We start from the raw sequence: 7,688 nt of genomic DNA, 5'->3' as shown, positions 1-7,688 counted from the left end.
TTTATCTAATCGTGCACGAAACACTCGTCACTTACTAGTCACCAGTCACGTTATTATAGTGCAAGAGGTTAAAACGTCGACGATTAGTCGCGATCAGCCGACTTCGCGCTTTTATAAACTCTAATTCGAGCGAGCACCGGAAGATGTTCGTCGCTCGCGAAAATTTCTTTCCACCGGCGGAATAATCGCACGTTATCGTACATTACCCAGTGGATTATACGCGGGGATATTTATGCACGGTCGCTCCGCCGTTACCGGATCGAGCCGCGATTAAAACGGGCAACGGAGATTATCCGTCATTAAGTGGCAAAACGACGAAAAACGTCGCCCGACGCGATAATTGCCGGGCATTATTGAATATGTCGGAGAGATTAGCGCCGATTATAGCGGCTAATTGCGAGCGTACGGTAAATCATTACGATCTGGTAACAGTATCCGGCCTATCCGCCGGCGCAACGATGGACGCCGATAAAAATCCTTTCTTCTCGCCGACTAATAAAATCGTTTGGACGCGCGCGGTCTTATCCGCCGCGAGGGAGAGGGAGGGAGGATCGGGGGACACCTAACAACCCCGTCGCGTTCGATGACAAATTAGACAGGTGGGGAAAACTAGTATCTTGTTATACACGAATACCAGCAGTTCCAGCGACGTTAAACGCTTTCCCCCCTCCCTCCCCCCACACGGCATGCAGATTACGCTTTTATACGTCATCGATTCTAGCCAGGCCTTTTACACGGCAAACCCGTAAACTGTGCGCGGAATTAGGTTGTTACCGCGGGTAACGCGCCGACACAGCGCGAGAGTCTCGCGGTATTTTAATGAGCGCGAGGCGATCTGAATTCGTGTCGCTCGCGTTTTCGGTTTTAATTCGATTACTAGTTCAAGCTCGGATAAAATCATTTTTGAAGCCGTGCTTGGAGTTTATTATACCGAAACGGAATTTATGTATTTTACAGAATCGTAAGTGTCCTTTGGAGAAAATAGTTATTAATAATCAAAATTAATTGTTAATCGTCAAGGAAAAGAATATACAGTAATATTACTATGCAAGGTACTATTATTATGTAAATGTATCGCGTGTTTATTTAAAATTATTATTACGCTGATAATTCTGTCTTTATATAAAGTACTGTGATTCTGAATTTATATGAAACACTTAATAAATATATAAAGACATTGATAAATATATAAAGAATTAATAAATATATAACTGAATAAATATATAAAGAAACGATCTCTCTCAACTCAAGAGAAACGAATTTCTAATTAGTCTTCATCATGTCATAGCTATTAAAACGATTATCGTTCTAACCGCGCGATCATCGAACAAGACCATCCTCCATACTCGCGTCAATGATTCCAAGATTCTGCTGCATCGAGTCGAAAGGTTTCGGAAGTGATGCGATTGCAATTAGTACACGGGTTGCTTTTAGCGCGGTTTATCCGAGGATCGTTCGATCGTCGACGTTGGCCCGCGGGTGCGCGCTCGATACTGATCCATGAAGACGTTAGCGGTGAGCATCGAGGCACGAGATATTAATGAGGCCGATACGGGGAAACGAGTCTCACTGATACGGCCGATGAGGAGACCCGAAGCCGATCCGCGGGACACGACCGGAACACGGTGTCGCTCGGAGCGCACTCGACGCTGATAAATTAATTTACAGGATCACGAGTTATAGACAAGTTGAAACATTGTGGCTGAACGCGCGCGCGCGCGGACGTTGATAAATCGGGGCCCGCAACCTTGGCCACCTTTATAATTTACCGATTGCACGGCGGACCTCCCCGCGCCAAAGTATGGGGTATAATCCGTGTCACCGGCTGCTGAATTATTATCAATCTCCCCGGCTCGGTTCGCTTTATCGTGCCTTTAAAACGTGCCGTCGCCGAGATTTACTATCATCGGATAATTAAGAAGCCGTAATCCGCGACGGAAATTACCGTGGAAAGCTTGAAACCGCCGCGTTCTTACATGGGACGCTTCATCGGCCGTCCAACATGGCCGACCACCCGTTGGGATTTCCCGGCAGTCCGCGCGGCGTTAATGTTGAATTACCGTCGATATCCTGCGCTCGTTTTAATTCCCGAATGGAAAAGAACGGCTAAGTCGAACGAATGTTGAAACATATTCGTGGATTCGATATGGCAGAACACTGTTGCATTTGCGGCTAACCGATGCCACGGATGCTGAATTATTGCCGAACTCCGAGGCGTGTCGAGGATTTCCTGTTCAGAATGGTTCGAGTGCTTTATCATTGGAATGAAATATCGTTGAACGAATCTGTTAATTAAAACGTTCAATTTGTTGCTGTGCAACTGGTATCTTGTTCTGTTTAATTTTCTTTTCGTCGTCTGATTTTCTGAGAAAGTTGTGGTAATTACGCTGGATATTTTATTTTATTTATTTATATATGAACAGGAAGTATTTGCTTTTTCAGATATGGGAATTGGTTTTAATTGGACGGCTATTCCGCTTCGAACTAATTAAAGTAATTACTTTTGAATTAATTTATTGTTTGGTGATAAAAATAGTTGGGATTTTACAGATAGTTGATCACAAATATATTCGATTAATCGGAGATTTTATAATCGTTGATGTTTCTGCTATATACGTGAACACTGGAGCATCAGTGATTCCATATTTATCCTGTACGATATTAGAACCGATGCTAAGAGAAACGATTAACATATTAATTCTATAGGGTGTCCTAACAATGTCTAACAATCCGGAAATGGGGGACACCTGAGGTGATTTCAAGCAACTTTTCCCTTTGCACAAATTTTCTCCGACGCATTATTAACCAGTTATTAACGAAAAACGTTGACCAATGGGACGCGAGCTCCGCTGGCGCGTTGCCGCCGAGGCAACAAGTGGTCGAAGCCCAGTTTCGCTCATTACCTCAGCCGCCTCGCGTCGACGATCCTCGCCTTCCATTGGTCAACGTTCTTCGTTAATAATTCATTAACGACACCTCAGAGAAAATTGTTCTAAAGGAAAAAGTTGCTTGAATTGATCTGAGATATCGCCTAGTTCCCCGTTGTCATACATTCTTGGAACACCCTGTATAAATAAACGTTCAACGCTGATGGTCGACGGATGGCGAGCCGACAAAACGGCAAAAACTCTTTACAAGCCTTTCTCAAACGAAGATTTATATAATTATTACCGGCTCTGTGAACGGGCTCGAATAAGCGAAGCGACTACATGCGACTACAATTTACAGTTTAACGTCCGGCCGGTCGAAAAAAAAAAAAGAAAAAAAGAAAAAGAAAATGCCGCGTCGGTCGAGGGCAGTATTTAAGGATACGCGGATAAATACCGTGCTCGGTCACAGTGTACCTGGCTCGGGTTACAGAACGGCAATTACAGAGCCGGGTAATTAGAACTACAGTTTAGCTTATCTTGTTAATTATAATCTGGAACCGTATGACACCGCTGGTCCGTCGGACCCATTAAATAGGAGAGTTACAGCCGCTTAGGCCTGTCGATTTTATGCGTGTATAACGAGCGGTCGACAAAGTGCGATCCGTAGCAACAATTAACGAAGTTTTAAAGGGGAGGGGGGAGGCTTTGGCAAACGAAGGCCACTGAAACCTATAATTCGATTTTTCCGCTAGGGAAGCCGAGCCCCGGAATCGCGTAAATTGTCACAAGTCCGCGGAGTCGCGGTTCCCGATGGTATCGGGCGTGACTTATAAAACGGCGCGATAATTGCGCCGGGCAAAGTTTGAGAGATTGAGATATTCGAGCGATTAGCGTAATCCCGCGGTCGGCCGATGAATAATCAAGCGGGCTCCGCGCACGGAGGCCGGCGACAATTACACCGGAGAATTCCGCGAAGGAATCTCCCGTGAAGCATCGGGGCGGTGCCGCGCCACTAAAAATGGAGCCACGGAGCGAAAGGGGGGAAAGAAGCTGGAGCGGCGACCGGGCCCCCGTCCAGAAATCCCATAAGACATTACTATAAACGCGCGGATAAATCAAGCCGTGGGGAAACCGGCGACCAATTAAATTTCCTGCGGTCCTTCGCCCGAGCAAAAAGCAAGCGGTCGCGCGCGCGCGCGCGCGCTCGACGACCCATCGTCTCCACCTTTATCAATTAAAACGATCCGTGTAACGAGCGCGTCGCTTTAATTACGCTCGGAACGGCGCTACTGAAATATCGGCCGGTACCGTATTATACTTTGTAACGACGGGCCGTCGTATTGCCGGACGGGTGTCGATAGTGCTCCATCGATCATTTCACGAGTATCACCGCGGACGTGATCCCGATTGGGATCGAGAGAATCAATTTCACGATCGAACGCGCGGATTAGACGATTCGGCTTTCTCTACACGCCCACTGATTTCATTTATCTGTTCGATACGTAACCAATCGGCCGCTTGATCTATCGACTAATTACCGGTCGTACATCGAATTCGAGAAGTTATTTCCGCATGAAATCGCGATTTTTTTAAACTGTGGCAATTTCCTTTGGAAATGTAAGCCATGGGAAGTGTCGCGTGATAAATTGGCAATTTTTTCTGCGCTTGAATAATTTTGTTCTTGTGTAAAAAAGGAAAATTGATTTGTATGATTATATATACTAGATTTGATATAAATCATTAATTTAGTTAATAAACTCAACAAACCATAAATTCCGAAAATCCGTGCAACATAAATGTGCCCATAATTATGAAAATGATCATATATTTCTTGTTTCGAGATATTTAATGAATTTGCATAAATTAAAATATATTCCTACATTATGCGATCATTTTATTTAGAATTTGATTAGTCTTGATCAATGGAAATTTATTATGAATATAATAAAGTTTATATAATTTCTTTAAATTTTTGACTTTGACCATTTTTAAAAATTGCATTAAATAAATTTAGTTTGAAATAATGTGCTGTAAAATAACTCATAAACTCATTTTTTTTTTATTAACTTTGACTTAGTCCACTTTCATAATTATGGGAACAAATGTAACATTTACATTTACCATTTCTTGCAATCCGTTTCTCCCGAACAAACGCATCGAAGAAAATTCGTAGAGCGAGGTATTTACAGATTGTTAAGAGAATTCCCGCTGGGTAGAAGCAAATTAGGCTCCTCCTTGCTGAACCCTTTTTTTCTCCCCGGAGCGTGGCACGGGACGCGGTCGGGCGCGCGCGTCCGAAAATATCCGAGCCGGGGCGGGAATACGAAACCAGAAGTAACCAGAGGCAAGGGTCTGGCATCCGGCACGAGCAACAAAATATAATAACACCACGTGCGTCTACTTACACCCACGGACAATGAGAGAGAGGGATCGGTGCGCGGGACCCGCGCGCGTGTCATTGGGCGAGCGCGGATTTTCTTTTCAAACAAACCGCGCGCGCGCGGTTACATGAAACAGATACGGGACGCCGAGGAACTCGCGCTCGCAATTAAAACAATTAATGGAGCCAGATGAAGTACCGGGCGAAAATGCGGCCAGATAAAGACATAATGTATTCGACAATGCTAAAATAAGATCGACGGATTTATATCGATGAAGTATTATTAAAAGTACACTTTGGATATGGAAGATTGATAAATAGATTATTAAATGGAGTCGGACGATTTTCTTTATCAGGAATAATTTGTATGTTTTATATATTTATGACGGGACCGAATTACGTGAAATTAAAAATAATCGAGGGATTAAACGAATCTGAAATTTTGATTTTGCATTGGATAAAAGTTTTAAATATAACTAGACGGTTCTATCTGGTTCATATTTACTGTAATTGATTAATTATTAAGATTTTAGATATCTCTGGTAAAAATCAGTTATCTCGATCTTCATTATTATGTAATTTCTTTGTTGCTTTACTTGAATACATCTTAAATAGGTCTGTTATGTAAATAAATAATCTTGCGTAAAGATCAGCGGTTCTTAATGTTCATTAAAGCCAGGAATGATGTCAGTTTTAAATCGTGTCACATTTTCAAGATAATCGCGGACTATCGGCTCGAATATAGAAAATCGAGGAAGCGCGACGTTAGAGAGGAAAAGTCACGGCGCGCCGTCGTGTTTGTCGCGTGACGGGGTTCGTCGATGAACGAACAACAATTTCCCACGGCGCGTCGTCGTCTCGAGGACCATGGTACGCGATGCGACGCAGTCGATTAACCACGATAATGGGTCATCGTCGTGCCGCCACGTGCTGCTGCTGCTTGCCACGGTATCACGCGTGCAGGCGCGAGAGCTTTTTCCGGCCGGGCCGGGTCGGGCCGGGCCCCGATTATCGTTTACGCTCGGTGCTTATGTTTGTGTGTCAACGGGCCGCACGTGGTCACTGTTTTACTCGTGCCACCGTGTAAACACCGTGTCAGGAGACGGTCGCCTCCCTGCCGACCTCCTATCCGACCCGAATCACACCTCTTTACGATTCGTATCGATGCTGGCCCGGCCACTTAACACGCTCGCCAAACCGGCCGTCGGCAAGACCCCGCAGGAATTCCACCGAAACCCCATAAAAACCGAACCAGACGCGGCCTGGTCAGAGTTTTTAATTGCGGTCGTCTTCCACGACCTTGTCGCCATTTTTATTTTACTTTTTAACAAGGTGTTAACACTTTCCATTCGTTATTTACAAATGGAGATAATTTTGCGGATTTTTAGTAATGTTTTTTTCATTCAACCCTTTCGGAATTCTTTGCAGTTTTATGCTGGAGGTTCAGTTTAGTTTGTTGCTCGATGATGCAGATTATTCGACGATTTTTGAGAGAGTTTACTCATTCAGTTTTTATAGAATTCTTCTGATTTTTATGCTGGGTGATAAGATTTTTATTAATTAATTAAAGGGGTAGAATATTTGGACGTTTTTTCTTTTAATTTTTATATTGGGTGTCAAGACTTTATGAATCAATTAAGAAGGTATTTTTACTAGTGCTCCCTTATTCAACCTTTACAGAATTTTCTCAATTAATATACTTGCTATTAAAACTTTGATTAATTACTCACTAACCTTGGAAAGCCCAACTATTTCTAATTCCTCCCTTATTTCGTAAAAAGTATACCAAAGATTAACCTATCGATTCTCTTTATCCTGCTTTGACTACTTTCAGTTCTCCTACCGTTTCTAGTCTCTCGAACAAGCCGAAGACGCCATCAAAGTTTCAACAATGACGTATTCAATTTAAAACGTCCGTTCGACGAGCCTAACCTCCAACGAGTTATACCTTCGCGTCACATAACGTTCATCGTACGAACGACTGCCGTGGTTTTATCGCGCAATACTATATAACCCGGTCTCATTAATCACACGGTAGGAAAAATCGCCGCGAAAGCTTCCCATTATTTTTGCAATAAATCTAGGAGAAACCAATCTAGTTTCCAAGACGCGGACACGTTTTTATGCATCCTGCGTCGTAAAACTATCCCGGGCGCGCGGGATCCGCGACGGCTCTGCTCCTACCGGGGCCGTCTTCATTAAACCACAACTCCGGTGGATATTCTCCTTTTAATAAAACCGTTCATTAATTATTTTGCGGACAGCCCTATCGTTCCCGTCGGCAACGGCTCCATTAACTCCGTCGTCATTGTACTCTATTTTTCTGTCCCTGTCCGCCGCTCACCCCTGTCCGCGCTCGTTCGAATCGCGGACTTTACGATCCGGAAGCTATCATCCTTCGCGAGGGGTTAGGATTTTAACCCTTTGCACTCGAAGCC

The sequence above is a fragment of the Augochlora pura genome, chromosome 3, assembly GCF_028453695.1.
Source record: "Augochlora pura isolate Apur16 chromosome 3, APUR_v2.2.1, whole genome shotgun sequence".
NCBI classification, from domain to species: domain Eukaryota; kingdom Metazoa; phylum Arthropoda; class Insecta; order Hymenoptera; family Halictidae; genus Augochlora; species Augochlora pura.
The sequence above is the reverse complement of the archived record's forward strand: the minus strand, read 5'-3'. Positions refer to the sequence as shown.